This window comes from Sipha flava, unplaced genomic scaffold, assembly GCF_003268045.1.
Source record: "Sipha flava isolate LNK unplaced genomic scaffold, YSA_version1 522_pilon_pilon, whole genome shotgun sequence".
Classification (NCBI taxonomy): Eukaryota; Metazoa; Arthropoda; class Insecta; order Hemiptera; family Aphididae; genus Sipha; species Sipha flava.
In genome coordinates this window covers 321,668-343,181 of record NW_020273480.1, presented here as the reverse complement: position 1 = coordinate 343,181, position 21,514 = coordinate 321,668, and the positions used below count along the sequence as shown (strand labels likewise).

At 32.3% G+C, this 21,514-nt stretch overlaps 1 protein-coding gene across 3 annotated transcripts in view; it reads right to left on the bottom strand.

Moving 5' to 3' along the window:
• The window catches only part of LOC112690832, a 242,408-nt gene that overhangs the window by 33,313 nt on the left and 187,581 nt on the right, over positions 1-21,514 (bottom strand). The window lies entirely within an intron of this gene.

Below are 21,514 nucleotides of genomic sequence, written 5' to 3'. Positions count from 1 at the left end.
CACACACACACACACACACACACACACACACACACACACACACACACTCGTGATCAAATACTTATTAAGTACGCGGTATTGCTGTATATGGTTAAATGTGTGTGTACGCATAATATTCGTGTATCGTTCACGGACGCGGTATGTTCCGAATTAACGTTGCGGTTAGTTCTGATTAACATACGGACTTGACTAATAACAAACTTCGTGCATAAAAACTTGATTATTATGTTGTGATCATCGTAACATTGTGATAATAGTGATAATACACGAATTGACAAAAATACAAACGAAACGACTGCAATAATATTATTAACACGCGAGCGTACGACAAACGTGTATAATGTGAAATGTATCTATGACTGTAAAATGTATTCACAACCGCAATCTTTGAGCCGAAATCACGTGTCGAGATTATTATTTCATTTTTATTTTCAATTATACCGTATAAAAACAGTATAATTTCATATTTTGAATCCAGTTATAAATTAATAATAAAAAAAAAAACCATGTCGCGTTAGCTTGTGAACAACTTGAGCAACATTGCATTATTATTCAAGTAGAAATAAATTATGTATATATATATATATGTTTACTTATTTCTTTAACTTATGTTTATATACATAATTATAAACCTTTGTTTTACAAAAAATTTAATTTACTTTATGATAAAAAAATAGCCAAGTTCAGCTGTCATGAACATTTGAATGCGACGGAGAAATAAACTTTAAAGTGTTTCGTTGCGAGTCTTGTTCATGATAAAAGTACATCACGATTTATGTTAAGAGATGATTAAGATTTGTTAAAAATTATCGTTGGTTCTTTCTATTCTTCGTTAAAATTAATTGAATTCATATAAAAGTTAGATTAATATAACGCTATGATAATTAATTAATTTATATCGCATAGTACACGAACACAAAAGATTATTTACAGAAATTATATAGGTAAACGTTATTTTTTTTGACAACATTTTTTCTCAAGCTAAAATTAATTTTTATATTGTTCTTCTGATCTAAATCGGTTTTTAAATTTAAATTCATATAAATTTTTTTAAGTTACACAATAAAATATATACAAAACAACGAAACAGACATAACAATTATACCTATAATAAAATATGTAGAAATAATGAAATACGCGGGTACATAATTAGCATGTATTATATCTAATACAGGCGTGCACGTATATATAATAATATATGCGATACTCGTAATAACAGTGCATGTACTCTTGTAGAGTCTTCAACTTCAGTATTTTAGCATTCCGTTCTGCCGAGAAGAAATACGGGACTTGTGGAAAGCTAACGTCCATAGTTAAATAGTGTTTTATTAAGTGGAAATGCAAGGGTTATACTCTGAAAAGTTTTACGGAGTACTTACATTTACGTGTTGCGGGATCCTTATTATTATTATAGTCTTATTATTTAAGTAGTTTTCTTAGGTTTCAATATTTTTGTTTGTTTACCGTTTTAGGGATTTCGAATTACACAACGGTATGGCGGTGAGCCAATTACACATTTAATATTCAGCACACGAATAGAATATTTGTTTTTAATATTTTTTTAGCACAGATAGCTCAGTAATATATTGCGTTGATTCGGCTTCAATACGTATATACATCCAACAACTAATGGGTTTCGTGAATATACCGTGATCATGTTTTGTTGTTTTAATTTTATAGTTCTTTATTTTTTTCGCTGAATCTAGAATTTAAAATATCACAAAATGATAAATGCGTGTTGCACTCAGTTATCATGATTTGTGACGAATACAATTGTTATTATTTAATAAATTGGCACTTATCGATTTACTAAAATAATCAAATCAAGAATTCAGTCTGTATAATGTACATACAAGATACGAATGTACCAAATTTAACCGATTTGATTAGACTCTGAGGGGAGCGAGTAACGACGTGATGTTCAATCGTTACTGTATTCCACTGGACTTCTGCAATTCACTCGACCATTGCGCTCACTTTTTTTGTTTTTGATATATTTGTACGCGCATTACTAACCATTACTATCGAATTACTCATTGCGTATAATTCTAGTGATGTACTAGATAATGGAAAATATGATTTTGTATATTCAGTACTAATTTAGTTACCATCCGGTTTAGACAAACTCTATATTGTTAGTCAAATCCACAATAAATTATATTTATGTATTTAACTTAAAAAGAGACATATCAATTTACATTCATTTGTAATGTTAAGATCATTTTCCTTTATACTTCCGAGCTATGGTTGAATATATTTAAAAATACCAAACAATTTTTTTTGAATGTCTATATTTAACTTGTCACCCCCGACCACGTTAAAATATATTATGATGGAAACAAATAACTATAAATATATTTAATCATCTAAAACTACAGAATGTAATAATAAAAGTAATAATATGTATTCGATTATCTTTGGAATAATTTTTTCTTACCGATGCAATCTTATAAAAATAAACTATACACATTTTAATCTGAAATGTTGTGGTTTTAAAATCGGAGTGAAATTACGTTACATCATAATAATTGGTAATTAATTTTGAAATGCATTTGACGTTCGAATTGGGCTTCGGAGGTTTTATTATACAAACGAGTATTTTACTTAATGTAACTACTTTTGCCGGTGATGGCGCTTCATTACTCATTGGATTATATCACGAAGAGAAACGTGTGAACTGCCATGTTGGTATGAACAATTATACAACTTTGAAATCCCTTCTATCTGATGTGCCTTACTAGAATCATATATATAGCCTACAAGATCCATTTAAAAATGTGTACGTGCAGTGGTTAAATTTCAAATGATGTGCATCTATAAGAAGAGACAGATCTATCATGACACGCATACTCAAAAATCAGATTCCATAATGACATGATGAGCTATTTAGTTTTGACACTTTTCAAACATTTGTAATGAGAATTCGTACAATTTGTTCAGACCGCGTACTATTATTTATAACGATTATAATTCGATTTCGTCGTATGACACGTGGATCGAACGGATAACGAGTGAGTGAGAGAGAAAGTGAGTGATGGAGGATCAACTACAAGAGAACAGAGGCCGCTCGTAGAGTTTTTGACACAGCAACTTTTAAGCAAACAGTCGCCGAGATGCGTGATCAAATACTCTAATGTTTTACAAATAATAGATAAATTCTAAAAAATGCAATGAAAACAGCAAAATATGGAGGGGAGACATCAAAAACGGACCGTTGACGGCAAATCTAGGATGAGCTATGATTTAAAATTACGTCTTGAAATATTACGATGTGCAGATACCTATTGCTATGCTGACACACAGATTTCATTGTCTTTAATCGGTACTTTTATTTGGACATGATTTGTTTATGTCTTGTGCTACGTTTATCCGGAAATCATAATGAAAACCATGATGATTTATACACAGGGAAACCTCCCCTTTCAGAAGTCTATTAGAAATTTTCACTAAATTGCAATCGTAAAACCTCTAAATGGGCGATATCAATACTGTTTTAATTTTATAAACAATAGAAAAATTCAACAATAGTAAAGCTGATCATTTTGAATGCAAATATCCGCTTCTAATTAAACACGTAATTTTCTCTGTATTTTAAAAATTAAGTAAAAAATACTCCGTTCTACAGAGTTGATCACTTGTATTGTCAGTATTGACTACCAGCGGTGTAATTTATATGTCGTGTTTAAAATAAGCAACCTTTTTGGCAGAAAGAAATATTCGATATAAAACGTTATTTTAATATTTGGTTTAAACATACTCGATGACACAAGTTTAATAATGACGTATCAATTATTGTTCACGTGAACTTGGTCTAATATTATTATTTAAGTAATTAATTATAAATATAGCTGTTCGAATCAACTGCATATAATTTCCGTTATCATAATCAGCCGTATTCGACACCGATACGGTCTCAGACGTGAGGTATGTACCCTGCGATAGCAATAGCATTATATGTATATATATATCAGTATATCAGACGGTGGTGGCGGTATTCGAAAAATTATTTTAAGATTTTACATTATATTCTTACACGATTTCCTTCTCGTTCTAAAGATTTCATCGACAAAGTATAATTTCGAAACAAACGCGTACTCTGGGTCGTGACAACAACGCAAACGGTTTCTGCGCAAGACTAGTTCTATAGTTCATGTTTGGTTTCGTACCCGTGTTACAGAGTGTCCAGTTGTTTTTCGTATCAAATAGAAATTTTTCAACACGTAGTGTTCGCGCATAATGTAAGAGCCCGGAGTCGTGAGAAAAGTCCTGAATTAGATAATCGAAAAACACGTTTCGATCGAATTTCTTTGAACGCTTTGCAACTCTGAGAGCAACGTACGTTTATTTCGCTACACGATTTGTCGACGATGTATGCGTATTGTGCGAGGAAAGTAGTAAACGATTGTTATAGTACGCGAGTATCTATTATTCATGCTGCACTGCCAGTTATACGGCCGCAGATATGAGTTCGTACAAGACGATTGGAAATAACCACCGCCTATTGTTCCGAATGCGTAAATTTTTTATGCAACGCACACTTCCATTTTTCCCTCCCCCGCAACTTCAAAACAATTCCAATCGATAACTCGAAAAATCCAATTCGATTTGATACGGTGAGATTACCGGTTAAGCTTTAAGATTTAATGTAATTTTAGTTTTTCATATTTTTTACTGTCGATTGGAATTGATTTTGGATGATCCATATTGATACGAATTATCAAATTTTGCTCGTGCTCATTTTAACCTATATTTCTATGTACCACGTATTTATAGACTATACTATAGCGCGCTGTATCTCCTTGTACATTATTTATTGTTGCTTGCCCTAGTCGGTTTAGTTAGAAGGAACCGGAAGAACCGCTATAGTATTTTTCTAGTTGTGCCACGTACATTACACTAAGTTTGAAGAGCTGCTCCACGGAATTCGATGCGGTATTACTTCCGAGATACCTCTTGTCTCGTGTTCTGCGCACCGTAATATTGTTTTTACGATCGATTTACCGGTATACGAGCGCCTGTACATTTTCGCGGTCGTTGTCTCGACGAAAAACAGGTCGGTTGTCACGGTATTCAAGACTCATAGGCACTTTCGGAGGCCCATTTTTTGTGCCGTAGAAAACTACAACGAGCGAACACATGGGAAAAAGGTTCCTTTTATTTCATCCACCGGTAATGCGTGGAAAATCGTCGACGGAACACAATCTGTGAAATAATCCCTGCTATGCGCCCTAGCACCGAGTATATTTATCGGTGCGTTCAAAACGCTCGGGGAACGTCCACGAAAAAATGATTTAACCGTCGATCGATTGTACCAGTCCGAACGTTCGTAAACGTTCCTTCTAGCACCGCACACATTTATTTAAAAAATAGAAAATCCGATTGCCGAGCTACAGCAGTTGTATCCGCGTACGATGCGTTTCTTTCGTTCGCGAAATGCTCAAAGACCGTTTTAATGGTATCGAGAGATTGTTACGTACACGTATTTCGCTTTGGTCGGCCACGTGTTCGTGTTGGGAATACGAAACCAGAGAGCTGTTCTCGAATGGCACGGCTGTGAAATAAAAATAAATATTCGCCGTCGATCTATATGTGTCGACGGCCGATGCCAATGCATAAACGTAAATGTGCATATGCGAAACGATTTCGTAACGGTCGCGTGAACGAACGGAATTTGTTCCACCGAAGGTGCACGGGACGTTTTATTATGATATCGCGCTTATTGCAAAGGCTTCAAAGTAAACGAGAGCGTGCGTGCTTGTATTTTCCTTGGCATGACCGTAGCGGATGGAATCTTATTTTTTTCCCTTTTTTTTTCTTCGGATTTGTGACTAGACCAATGACGACGGCGCGTTCCGTAACACAATTACCGCACGCTTTTTACGTGAATATTTAATACGGGTTTTTCTCTCTGGCGCTTCAAACGAACCGTGCATTTCACATTCGTGTGAGTATCAAAAAGCAAATCGACTTTTTATACTACCACTACGCGCGTTCAGTTAGAGTATACAATGGAGTCGATGTGTTATTTTATCGTCTAGATCGGCGACATCGCGTCCCCTTACTCCGTTGACAGAATATTTTGTGTATAACATTCGTACACAAATCAAAGTTGAGTGAAAAGAAAAAAAAAACAAATAAAAACGATGGATGAAGAATAATGAATTACTGACTGTTTTTTGAACGAAGAATAGTATTTTATTTTAAAGAGTTTTATTTATGAATAAATAAATAATATGAATTGTGAACAATATTACATTTTTATGCAACAAAATTATAATGATAATATAATATTTATAATAATAAAAATAACAATAAAATGTATGAATTAATTTTGATAAACACACAATACGTTATCATTTCGAAACACCCTGATTGCAATAACATTTTAATATCAAGTTATTTACGAAACGTTGGAGCTAAACACTTTTAAGTGGAATATTAAATAATTAATTATGCGGCGCTTACTAGTTGGATCCCGATGACCCTTATTTAATCATATAGGTTCCAGTGTTTTTCAGGTAGTAAACTAGTTGGGTCCCACGATTTTAAAAGTACCTACTACTCTAGTTGGGTCCATACAAAAAACATTTTGATTCTCATTTTTGCAGACGTAGGACTGTCAGTTACCTATAAATTAGAACCCAGGTACGATTTTTTTTTTTATATTTATAATAAATGGTTTATAATTATATTATTATATAATTATATATTAATATATAATTAAACAAATAAATGATTAATAAATTTAAAAACTTACACAACTGATAAACATTTAAATGAGAGAGTTTTTACAATTTAAAATTTATACATTTTTTAACATTATCAAGTTTATAAATACACGTAAGTCACAGCTTTTATTGTCGTAGTGGTCGGAACAAACTAGTGAGTTATTGTTTTTATAATCGGACCCAATTAGTTGTTTGTCTTAATTATAAATATTATCTTAGACCCAATTATGAATTATGAATACATATATATATATATATATATATATATTTATATATCTAGAATAATGAATAACAAATGATCGTTAAACTTAAAATGATAAATTTAAATAAAAAAAAAAAAAATTAAATGAAAAACAAATGAATAAAGAATTTTTATATTTTTTCATGAAATTAGTCAAATATTTATTATTCGACATACGCCCAACCCTATTTTATATGATAACTATTAACTATTAACACTTGATAAATCGGAAATCTTAATTTGAAGATAAAAATAATTAGTTTTTATCGATACGATATCAAAGCAAAAATTCGTTTCAAATGAGATAGGTATATAATATTATTATAGGCAGTTGCATCTATGACAGTATTTTCTATATACTATATATCTATAAATCGTTTAGCATATAATGTAAGCCGAGAAATGGCCGGTTAAGTAAAAAATGTCTAAATAAATAATTCCTATCTATACGTGAGATGGTATAAAAAAAATTAAAAAAATGTATGTAAGAAATATTATGCCTAAAATAACTCCATATGTTTGTCTTACGATGCGAGGAGTACAAGTTCACGTAGTTGTAAAATTAAACCTTCAATGTTGAACGAGAGTCGTTCGAAGAACAGTATATTACGTATTATAATGTTGCAGTGCACACATAAATATTATAATCTACAAAATTTAGATTTAACACGTCGTCCCTGCATAGCCCTACACGTTAGTGTATGCGTGTAGGTATTATGTGTGTATGTAGTATGTACACCAATTTTTCGTCGTATGGAGGCGAAATTCGAAGGGAAAAAAATCATTAACGTTCGGGCGAATTGATATCTGTTGCTAGTCGGCTCCGTACACTTTTAAAACAGGAAGAAGTGTCCTGTGTCCTGGAGCTACATATAATTATGGTAAATACCCTTTGGTTGACGTGTATGTGAATATATACATAAATACGTGTGCTCGAGTGAATGGAAATATATATATATATATATATATATATATATACAGAGAGAGAGAGAGAGAGAGAGAGAGAAAGAGAGAGTGTGAGATACGAAATATATTTTCCATAATAATATAACTGAAAGTCTACAAGGTGCCAACTGGGCGTGTCGCGCTGATACGATTTGCGTGACGCTCGATATGCCCGGAAGCCGATGTTTTACGCCGTAACGCTAATGATTTAAGTCAAGATATTATTGCTGCACATCATAAATGGCTGAAAGTTGGCCGATGCCGATTTTTACTTGCCCGTATGTCACCGGCAAAACCGGTACCTGTGTACACATATGCCTTAAATTGGCGAAAACAACATAGGAGGGGGGGCCTATGCTAATATGGTATATGGTCATTTCACCATTTCAAGCTAGTGATAAGATATAACATTTTAATTTATAGTTATTATTATTATAATTGTAAAATTAATCAAATTATTACAAAAATGTTTTACGTTCCTAATAAGTATATTGGAATTTTTAACGTGATCAAATATTTTCACTGAACATTTGAAATTTTCGGAGAAATGCTAAAAGGGATGATTTTTTAACCCTATGAGGAGTACGGATCATTTCCATAAAAATCTTTTTTATAACCGTTAGCTGTCAGTTTTCTGGTATTTTTTCTGTCGTTATCTGGTTTAACGGAAATTCCGGATATATAGCAGAGAAATTCAAAAATTACTGTTGAAATGTACGGAATTTTCCATTAACTGTACTCAACCTAACATATACCGAGTGAGTAATATTTTTCTACATTGCTATTTTTAGTAACATTACGTGTGTCGGTTATGCCTAATCGAATAAATGTTATCAGCGTTGTACCTTTCTGCATCATTATAAAAAATAAATAATAATCAAATGTATTTTAGTATATTTTAAATACAATTCGTAGTAATAATATTATTCGTTGTGAGTTGATCCAGTATCTTTAATATTGTGTACTATTTTCGTTGTTCGGTTTGTATAATTTATAATGTCATTTACATTTAAAAAAAATTTTCAATACTATATTTTATAAGTGTTATCACTATTTGACTGCAATTAATTTCAATAATTATTGATTATTTTCTAAAATATATATAATTAGAGTATAATTAAGATGATGCCAAAAAAGAAATATAAAAAAAAAATTTGTATTAAAAAGTTTGGTAACATTTTAACACGTAACATTATTTTTTAACTATCCATAGTACATATATATATATATATATATATGGACTCCTCGAATATATATATATATATATACGAGGAGTCCATTTGATTTTTTAATAGAAATTTTCTTCCTTTCGGAAAGCTCGTGTAGAATCGTGAAATTGTTGGCGGTTATCGTGAACGCGAGTCTCATGTTAAGAATGTGAACTCAAATGCATAAAATTTAATAGGTTAATAACTCTTGTCTAATAAAACTCTTGATAAAACCTCGAACAAATAAAGAATTAATATTATAGTAATACGATTGTAAAAAAATTAACAAATCCAATTTCTAATAATTATTGTATCATTTATTTTTTTTATACTCAATATCGCTCAGTTCCGAATACAAAATAAAACTGAAGTATGCATATCAAGGCTTATCTTAAGAATTAATCATTAAAAATGTATAAAGCAATCACATTCAGAAATAATTTTTAACATCGGTTATCGTTCTACACTTAAATTTTTTATAGTAAATGCTATATAGAAATTATTAATTATTTTCAACATATTTTGCAGAGAGATTTACATTTTACGAAATGGTAGATTTTATGACAAACGAGTCAGAACATTTGACATATTCTTCCATGGAAACAGTATACCGTCGTTAACACCGAATAGCTATTAAACGTGAGAGATTAAAAGCTTTCAAACCGGTCAGCATTTATTTTGAGCGGCTAATTTTATTTCAACCCTGAGGCGATGAGTAGATTACAGTTTGCTTTTTTCGCAAGAACTCTCGCGGCTTATCAAATACATGAGACATGTAGTGTTACCAAAGACCAATTATTATTTAGCCACATGGTACCTTCCACCCGTTAAGGTCATCGAGTCGATAAATGCCACACTGTGAGTCATTCATCATCGGGTTTTTCTAAGAATCCTTCATGACGATAACAGTATTCGTTTGTAACGATATCCGTAGCATACATATATTATTGCAAACGGATTGATAACAAAAATAAAAATAGCGAGTAGGATGAACGCCTGTTTGAAATTAACATCGTCTGAGAAACGCGGAAAAGAATAGAAAAATGTATTGTTAATACGAAGGGACATATTATTTGCGTGCACCTGCGTGTAAACGTGTTACGTTTAGAACAGAAAACCTATAGAGTTACAATGGCAACTTTGAATGTATATTAGTTTTAATCAGCTTTGTACTTCAGGAAGATTATTTCGAGAACGGCTGTTAGTTAACGGTACATATCTCGTATTTTCGGTTTAACACTGGTGCCCAAGTTTAATCCTATCCAACTATGAGAAGCGCTAGTGGATTGATTTATTAACTATCGCATCGCTGATCGGCTCTTTGAACCGTTAAACATATAATTGTACAAAACTTAACGTGTCGTAGAGGCTTTAACCACATGGGTCTGATACATCTTGCATAATCAGCAGAGATTATATTACCGTCGAAAACAGCAAGTATTGGTGCGCACGTGTGCTAGAATTGGGTTCGTAATAAAAAATCGACACTTATAATAACTTGTAGAAAAGAATTCCATTTCAATAACGTCATTATCAGTAAATGGTATACGTATGGTTAACTTGCCATCGTAGCGGTGCTTCAAATCGAAAAACGATTAACAGCGGTCTAGAATTAAAAACCAATTGTCAATTCAATTAACCGTAAAAAAAATTGTTTCACAACTATTTTAAACAGTACATAATGGTTCCACGTGCATAATGTAGAGCGTAAAAATGTGAAATTCAACATGATGTGTGAACCGACTAGATGTTTCGACGAGATTAATTGAAATTGTTCGCACAATGAATATAATGCAATACTTGACGTTGCAATAGTGCTCTTCGTTGACTATCCCCGTGTGAAATGAGACCAAAAAACATACGAGTATACAAATGACGAGGCATTAAATGTAAACAGTCACCAGCAGTTGTTGTACACCATTTCTCTTGTCTTAAACAGAATTTCAAGATTTTTAACGTTTCACCGACAAGCCTCGTCACGAAAACGTTTATTATTTTAATTAAAACAACAAACCATTAATGCAATTAAATTAAAGTATATTTACATAACTGTCAGAAATTTTCATCTGCTTTGTCCCGGTATAATTAGTTTGTCAAAAAGATGAATTCCAATTGATTTAATTTTTAGAGTTTTTATTTTTTATTCAATGCACCGAAAATTATTGTTTATTTTCTTAAAATTCAACTCTTTTAATCTATGTACATCGTTTATTTAAGTTAACTCTCGTTTCGATAGGAATGTTCTTATTATTATGATTCCGTCTGAAATTTTCAAAATATTTGAAGAACGAAAATTTTTAAAATACAACTGCACATAGGAGAGTTACACATTCAAATAAGAAATAAAATAATATTTTGAACCGACAAAATTACCTCGTTTGGAATTAGTTAATATATAAATTATTTTATTGAACTATAGGTACTTATAATTTATTATTGCTATTATTTAGTTGCTATTACCCACAAGGCTTGTTTAATTTTAGTCCAGTGTAATTATTAGTCTTCTCACGACTTTGTTTCTTGTGTCTGAACTGAATGTTAAAATAATATAACGGGTAGAAAATACATTACTACCAACTGAATTTCGACTGTCAAACTTGATAAGAAGAATCGATTAATGAAATTTATTTCATGTCTTTCTCCATTTATTACTTTTTTTTTTCAAAACAATCGTAAATATGTGCATCGGTGTTACAACTATTTTATCGTAATAATTTACATAATTCAATAAAAAGATTTAATTTTAAAAGTTATCTTAAAATCTTGCCTAACGTATACTTATATAATGTCTGAGATTTAAAATATAAAGTTTTAACAGCCAGCATTGCGATAATCATAGTTTGAATTATAAAATCAAAAAGTGTGTGACCAAATAAATAAACGTAAGACAGAATTAGTTGTGATTGGAGACGATGCAAAGATGTTGTATTATAAAATAGTTTGTGTCTATCATAAATGTATAATATTAAAACGTATTAATAATAAAAACAATTTATTTATATTGACACGATTTTTTAAGTATTTTTTTGAACTATGCTTATATGTTTACTTATAATCTTGTGCTTATATTCTGTTTTTAAACTTAGCTTCTACAATTATAAAAGAAATAATTATAATAACACACTGCTGCAGCAATATTAATTTCCAAAAATTACTGTAACGGCGTAATGTATAGGCAAAAGTAGTACATATACGTTGTCGGAAATTATAATAATATAAAAAATATCCTAGGTATATTATTAATTAAATCAGTGGTCGGCAACCATCCGACCCACACGTCTCTTTTATACGGCCCACATCAAATTCCAAAACTAGGATATGTCATCGAATATCATATCAATTTTGTGTATTTTCTGGCCTGTGAATCCTTTTTAATTTGTGAATGTGGCCCAAGGATTCAAAAAGGTTGCCGAACAATTAATTAAATAATTATAATAATAATAATAATTATATTAAAATTTAATATTAATTATTAAACTATATTAATATACCTAGAATATTTTTTACTATATTTTTTTAGAGTAATTTTTATCATATATTTTGATGATAATAATAATATGTTCTACCCCTAAGTTTATACATCGTATGTTATGAGTAAATCGTCCGTGTACTCAGTTTCCAATATTATGACGTGTAAATATTTTATTGCATTTGTCGGTATATATTCGTAATCCAAAATAATGGAAAAAAAAAACAAAATTATTCCAATAGTTAGCGGGTCAACGCATTCGTATTCTTTGGTCAAATATTATTTACGATCGAAAATGGTAGGGGACGCGTAGAATCGAGTGCTCCAACTATATCTTTAAAAACCCTATCATCTTTCGATCGTAACAGGGCGTTTCCCACAGTTCCTATGCGCAGGTAAATGAAAATCATCTACGCTTCTCTATTTATTTTTGATATTGACTATTTATATCTATGCGTAACACAATTGTGACACAAAAATGAGTTATTCGTAGCCGTTTACATACGACTTCATATTTTCCGCAGCTGAAGTACGTAATGTTACCATCTACGCAAGATTATTTTGTCATTAAGTTACACGTTCAACATCGGTCGATTTACGTGTGAAACGTTGATTACTATTACGTCATTGCCGTCAGAGTTTTAGTAGGTAATTAAAAATAAAAATATATATTATTTGCTGTCCGGTTATCTTAAAAATCTCTTCTTTTTTTTTTTTTTTAACTATATGTTTGGTTTAAATTTTAAATATTTTTGAATATATCCTATATGTGTTGATGTATCAATATTGAATATCACATTGTACCATTATTTATATTTAATTATTTAAGTAGGTATTACAATTTACGTGAACTGAGTTGTACAAGTAAACGCATAATTTTTTGGTTTTTCTCATGCCACTCCGTTCGTTAACAACTTTGAAAGAATTATAAATAACCAACAAGTACAGTATTCGATGTTTATACATCAAAGTTTTCGAAATAATATACAAAATATTATATAAAAAATGCATGTTTTCTTTTGGGGGGAAATTAATAAACGGATTAAAAAAAATAATCTCAAGTACTAAATACTTTTAAATTATAATAGAAATAAAATAAAAATAAAACCTAAACGAGAAAGTAAGCTTCCCTCTAAGTAAAATTATAATATTCGGTAATATTCGGAAATGATATTATATATTTTTTAGGTACTGCAATAACTATGAGACATTGACATTTATGAAATATTTATTCGATACTTGTGAGCGAACGTATGCATAATAAATATATTATTCGGTTCAGATACATTTAAATATAATATCATTAATAATTATTACGATTAAACATAATATTATTATTATATATTATAATTATTTTTACTATTAAATATACACGTAATCATTGAATCGATTCATCTTATCCGAAAGTTAAAAAAGTAGAATGATCGTTTAATTTAAGCAACACATGCTCAAGCGTTGAAGTTTATTCGAACTAAAAGGGTGGAAATCATATAATACCGATCTGGTTTTTCATTCAAGATTAATGAAACATTAATACTATATTACTTCATTTTCATGGATCCAAAATGTTTCAAAATGTATGTTTGCGAACGATAAAAAAGTAAATAAGCGAAGTACGAGTTTTTTATCTACAGATACATTGAGTACAGTCATTAGACTTATCTTAAATAGTTTTGACGTTTTAGTAAAACGTTTTTTCTGTGTATATACGTCATTATTGTATCATACGAGTATTTCATTTTTCTTATAATAATTTTTTTTTTTAATGAAATATTATCATGTTTCATTCTTATATTTGTAATTGCTGTATCTTAGTAAATATAATAACGGAATAACATCATTGCTATCAAATAAAAAAAAAGGTCTATTTTATTATGTTTGGTTAAAACTGAAGTTAATATTTTGTATATGAAAATGATTGGTGAACGTTTTCTTCGAATTAGTATTATTAAGACCAGATCGTCGATGTTGTGCAAGTTAACTAATTCATTACGTCCAAATAAGGAAAAGCCTCTATAAAATAGTAATTTACGGCGTTTGTAAGTTTCAGTTTGTTTCCGTTTATATATGTGTGCATATATATATATATATATATTATATACGTTCGTCGAAAATGATTTCCACAGTGTGTAATTAATAACTTCGTCAGGAGGGAAATTGCAATAATATTATCGATAAAGCCAAATGGTTTTCGCGCGTACGCCGTTCAATCCTTTGAATTCGTTTCCGTTTCAAATAAGAGACGGTAATCACATATTAACCTACGCGTTCAAGTCGTCTATATTCAACGTACACCTTTTATGTGCGCTTGTGTAAATGTTTGTGTACCGCATGTATCGAATAGTTTTTTCTACTTAGTGAGTTTTTTTATTTTTAAAACAATTTCCCGGAGCCCGTTAAAGGACGAGCAATTAACGGACCACTTTCTGCTCGGTGACATCGTTAATATTTAAACACGAAAGCGAAAAAAATAAAAATAAACCGCCGAAAGAGGCGTTTCCACGAAGACGAGTAATTTAATTTTTGTCCAACCTGCAGCTTGACTGGTAAAAAACAAATGTACGGTTGCAATTTAAAAAATAACATAAAAAAGGTATAAAGTATAAAAATTAATATGATTTAGACCGTACAGACGATTATGTATATATTTAGATCGTGCAAAATTTAATATATATTTCCTTTTTTACTTCAGCAATGAGGAATACATACTTTTTTTTTTAGTTTTCATCGTTTACCTTGTTGTACGTTTAATTTTTTTTAATTTAAAACTGAAATTTAGAATTTACGGCAATAGGGTCAGTTACAGTTGAATAGAGACGATTCGACTGTACACTGTACAGCGGTAGACATATGGCAATGGCCTCGACACCATATTTTCACATACTCCACTTGGATCATTCTTTGTGACCTTAACGGGTGAGGGGTTGACTTAATTTAATAATAAAAATAAACTTTTTTCGTCCGCATATATTTTTCATCTGAAAATTAAATTTTTATAGTATTATCCTCAGTATAGGTATGATATTCAGTACTTGCACCGAGAAAAAATGATTTTTAATAGAAAAGTTGTTAGTGTTATAAATATATATATATATACACTTTAGTATTACAGATGACGTACTAGAAAATAATATTCCGAGTATTTTAAATTGGGCACAGAATATAATAAATATGCAATATATTTTATCTAAGATTTCAGTAAAAGTTTCTAAACTATGTTCACAATGAATGCCATACTAGAATTCGGGGTCGCTCATATCAAGTTTGACCGTAGGTGTTTAACACATTATCAGATTTATTACTGTCTAAAATTGTATTTATTTTTCAGATTGTATTCAAACATCATTTATCTTTTCCTAGATTGTTTGTGTGTGATACTAATACGCTGTTAGCCAAAACAGTATACTCCTACTAATTGAAGATTGATCGATGAAAAAGTTTAACTAAATGTCATCAATTTTTTTAGTCTCTATTAAAAATAATAAATGTTGATTTATGAAATCAGTCATGAATAAAATAATTAATTAAAAACGTTATTTTTCAGAATTATTTGCAACGTTTCGACTGATCGAAAAATATGTAAGGACGATAGAACTCGATATCCGACTTTGATATTGTAAATTTCGAAGGACGAGATGGAATTACTGAAAAATGTGAAGCATCGACATTTTACTGTCTAAACAACTGTAACCCGAATACAGACATAGTATGTACTGCGAGAAACTGGATTTCGAACTGATATCAGTGCTTTTGAAATCGTTTCGAACGGCTATACGTACAGTAATAATGACGGCGAGCGACCTGGATGAATATGATTAGTGTTGCGAACCGTATGCGATGTCACCCAAGCTGCTGGGTATCACGTTCACCGGTGTACCACGCGCTGATTAAAATGTATAAGAATAAACAATGGATTCGGATTTTTTATTGTGGTGGAGGGGTGTTGCGAGGGGGTGGGGGATGAACGGCCATAACGATGGACCGTGTATAGCCGTCAAAAAGTGTGAAAGTCAGTGACGAAACGTTTCTGGCGAATAATTTGGCGTATAGTTCGAAAAAACTGTTCCGAACTGAACTCAATCAAAAACTCAATTAACCAAGAGCTTTTGTTGTCTGTGCGAGCGTGAACATTGCGCGAGGGCGCCCTGCGGATGATGGAAATATTGCTTATGCATTCTAAAGGCGGTTGGACGACCAAGTTAAGCGCTTTTGTCGAAAAAAAAAAAAAAGATTTTTCCTCAAATAATAACGACGCAGAGAGAGAAAAAAAAGTAATAACCCCTTAGGGCGCGTGACGGGAAGGAAAAGACGGAGATCGAGGTGGGATAGGCGGTTTGTAATTTTAATAATAAATTTCGGATAAAATGTTACATTTATTTTGTCTTTTGTACTAGTAATTTATTTTCCGCAACGATCATTCCACGTCCCAGCATCCAAAACGAAACCTAGAAGCTCAGTCACAAAGTCCTCTCTTGCTTTCTCCTTTCTTTCTCTTTCCTTATTTATCTTTCTATCTCTCTCTCTCTCTCTCTCTCTTTCTTTCTCCGTGTTACAGAAACACAGATACGCATACACACACAAACGCGCGCGCGCGCACACACATTATAAACTATAGTGATTTTTCTTAATGTTTTTAACAATAAAAAATACAAATCAATGGCTAAATAAATGTGCGTGAGAAGGACGCGGAGGAGTTGTAGTGAATTCTAAAAACATAATTCATTATGGTGACAGTCACCCGAGTTGTTCATGTCGAAATAATAATGTACGGAACAGAGAAAGTACTAACAGTATATTATTATAGAAACGTTTTATGTTTGATTTTTATTAAACTTCGGTAACAGTCGGTTACTGAATAATCATCGTGGTAGCGGTAATAAGCCAATACGGATTCGAGCCTTTGACCTTGATTTTAACGATTTCGTTTTCCGAAGGAAACGATATAGGTACAAACGGTACGACCGTATACAGATGATATGACAAATCGAAACGTGCAAGTTGAAAATACAGGGTGATCACCATGAACGGCTTGTTAAAATGAGTTTGTACCGTTCGTAAGCATCGTGTGCCGTTGACCGGAAAACGTTTTGCAGAGCATACATCGGCTATGCTTTGCCGATTAATATTGGTAGCGCATACGCGGCTGCCGGATGTCGCTATTATCGATCGCAATCCGTAAAAAACATGTTTTCAACCGTCGTCGGTGGTGAACGTATTGTTTCCGACGCGAAAAACGAAAACCCGTGTTCATCGAGTCCGGTGCGAAAGACCGCAGCGAGGCCGAACAACGGCTGCGCCCGCGAAGGCCCTGCCAGTTATCCAGCGGAACGGTTGGAAATATGACCAGTGGTTCTCAACCATTTTTTTTTTGTTTACGGCACACTATTATACAACACAAGTTTTCGCGGCACACCTAGTCGATCTTGCAGCAAACCGGTTGTGAACGACTGGGTTGGACCGGGTCGAGTGCAAAATCAACGATGTCACGCACGCCCCTTGCAGTTGTTACCGTTGACCGGACACGAGTAGTACAGTAAAGTACCTCCGAGTACTTAAGACGTGCGCATTTCCGTACGCACGCGAGCGCCGTCGATGATTCGATTCGCAAAACGTTTGCGCACGACGACAAACGAACCGGTAGCGAAACGTTCGGTGTCGCAGACGAAATCATAGCCCGGTAAATACTACCGCGGGGGAAGAATTTCCTAGGCATATTTTTACACGTCCTCGGCACACCGGAAAACCGTAGCAGCGTCACCGTTACGGAGGGCTACGACGGAGTGGGTCGCGGCGCGTGACTTTAAAAACAGGTGCACGCGGTGCAAAGCACGTCACGTCACGTCCGCACAACGGTCACGCGCGTTCGAGGTGCGCGTCGGTGTACAGGTCACCGCGGCTACGTGCGAAGAAGCGACCCGGCCCACTTGCGGACGCCCCGGACGGGCATTGCGACGGCGGTACAACGTGCAAGAGCGCGGACGGAACCGCCGCGCGCGCAATGCTCCGTCGGCCGTAATTGTTAAATCGATGACAACGGTTTCCCGACGGAACCCGTGTTCTATTCGGGAACGTTTAAGGTAAAACGGTTATTGCATAACGGTCCGGATCGGCGGACGTGTTACGTTCGATCTCGAAATTCGCTATTGTTAATGCAGACCAATGGTTTCCAACCTGGTGGTCGCGAATCATAGGTATGGGTTTCGCCAAAAATAATGGATGAAATGATTTTTCCGTATTATTTAAAAAAAAAAAACAAAGTAAATTATTTATTTTGTGAAATTTTTAAGTATAAATTAATCGAAATTGTTTATCATGTAAATATTTTATCGGCAATTAAATCAAATTTTGGCGAATAAAACGACATTTTTTTTTTTTTTTTTTAAGAGGTCGCATTACAAAAAAATAAAAAATGGGAGGACGCGATTCGTAAAAGGTTGAACACCACTGATGTAGACGCCCGAAAACCGCTCCGACAAAGTGATTGCAAAACAATATATCGATTAAAATCGATAAAAAATATTCGGAGGACGCTTTCTTTTATCAATGATAAATTATAATATATAATATTTTAGAACTCGGTATGTCTAACCCGTTTTCGTTGTTACGTTTGTTACAATACATTTTGTTTATGATTTTGTTGCGTGTACGCGTCGACATCTGGACCAGCGGTTCTTAACCTTGTGATCCGCGATACTCATGTAGGGCCTCGGCGGCAGCCTTAACATATAACACACGTCAATATTTAACATGAGTTTTAGCATTGTTACAATATTGTTAGGTTATTATTATTATTTTTGTTTTTCGTATATATAATAGATAGATCATATATCTTTATAGGATGTTCGAATTATTGTGTCTCAAGTAAAAATCCAACCATCGCATTAAGTTTATAAAAATCAAATGTTAAGAATATTAAAAAAAATTGAATCTTAAATAATCAAATTTAAATTAATTGAAAAATGATGTGCAGTAAAAATAATTATTATAATTTTGATTTTAATAACATGCAATGTTTTGTAAAAAAAAAAAAAATTGGCAAGTACTATAGAGTGTAACTATAGAGTGAAATAATGTACACATCTAACTGAACGCTGTTTCGATCCTTAAATTGGATTTTGGAAATACTTAAAATCTATCGATATGTAACAATTAGTAGACGAGAGAATATTTTAATCTGTTGTAAATAGATTATTACAGATGCTTATTTAAATAAACATTTATTTCAAATCGATTTGAATCTATTAACCGAATTTAGCTTTTATGCGAGAATATTCAGGTTACCTATTGAAATAATTATTTATATATTTATCATTCATTTGTACAGCGATGTCAGTATGGTTTTCAAAAAAAAAAAAAAATTAACAAATATCCATACGAATATGTTCGTGTTCCGTGACAGGACACGGTGTAGTCATTCGTGTTGTCTATAAATTATTATGTCTGCGGTGCAAGTCAAATTTTTGTGAATCATATTTGAATCGATTGTTTACCGAAGCCTACGGATTAATTTTTATGTAAATGGTACGGATACGAATGCAGTATGTGAAATGTTTTAGCGTTATGAATAATTTCTCGCACAACCCCCACGCACGTCACCTTCCATCAACAAAGTAATCTCTCTTAAACATTTGTTCGTTCCGCCAAAATTCGATGCTCAAATCTTGGAAATAATTATTTTGTATCCGACCCACAAGTGTTACGCGTGTTGAATACCATGCGAAGAACGTTTGCTAATCGTAAATACACACAAGTATTCGATTAATTCAAGAGGCGTTGTGAATGTTCGATGGAATGCCGGGACGTCGCGAAGGTATTTTAATCGAACTTTTCTGCAACCGTCGAGCGATGCCACGTTTGATGCTTGGGAATCACGATGTAAGGTAAGAAGACCGGCAGAGCGTTGTTCCACGAGATACATCAATACGCGGTCATCGAACGAAATTACGTACATTTTCCTGTCGAATAACGGTATAAGACATGGTAGATCTTAACTGTTCTTAACTACGACGTATTATTACTGCAGAAATATCATCAGGAGAACGGCGAACACTCTTTGACGCGTGTCAAAATACTAACAAACGTAAAGCATATTTATAACACAATGTTGATGTATTCAAATAGTGCTCAATCTCTAAAATATCATACCCGATATCTAAGCAGTAATGATATCTTCCATCGCGCAGTTGTATACGTATGTTAAAATTAGGGCGTGGATGTTGTTGCATTTTCAACTTTTCTTTTACCACTCAAATTTATTGCTAAATGTGTTGCATATCAGTACGAATTAAAATCCAAACATTTTAAGTGAAATGTTTCGTAATTTTCGGAATTTTTTTTTTTTATTTTAATTGCAATTTTTTTTTGACTTCATCTCATTTACAAAATCATTTACATATAATTTTCGTAAAACTACCAAATAATTTAAAGTTTAAAGTATATGCTAAATATATGTAAATTGTTTAAATGGCTTATTAACATTATTGAACTCATGATATTTTGATTAATTTTAAAAACGTATGGGTCGTGTTCTATAGGGATTATCGGATTTGTTGTATTTACAATCTATATATATAATTATGTTTAACACATTTTAGTTAATTTTTCAGTTGTAATTATTTGAAAATCTGTCCTTCAACCAATGCGTGAATTTTGGGTAATCCCGATCTTTTATTTTTTTGTGTAAATATGCCGAAAATTAAGCCAATTTTTACAACTGTTTTATAGAAGATCATTTGAGTTTAAAGATTTAAAAAAAATATCCTTAAAGTTGAGTGTAATGTATTTTTATATTTTATGTAAACTATTTTTTAGAGGTTAGACATTTTGTAAAAATTTGTAAAATAAATGAAATTTTCTAAGCTATAACGAAACGTTATTTTTTAAAACAATTTTTAATCTATTAAGTGCAATTTTCGATATTGTT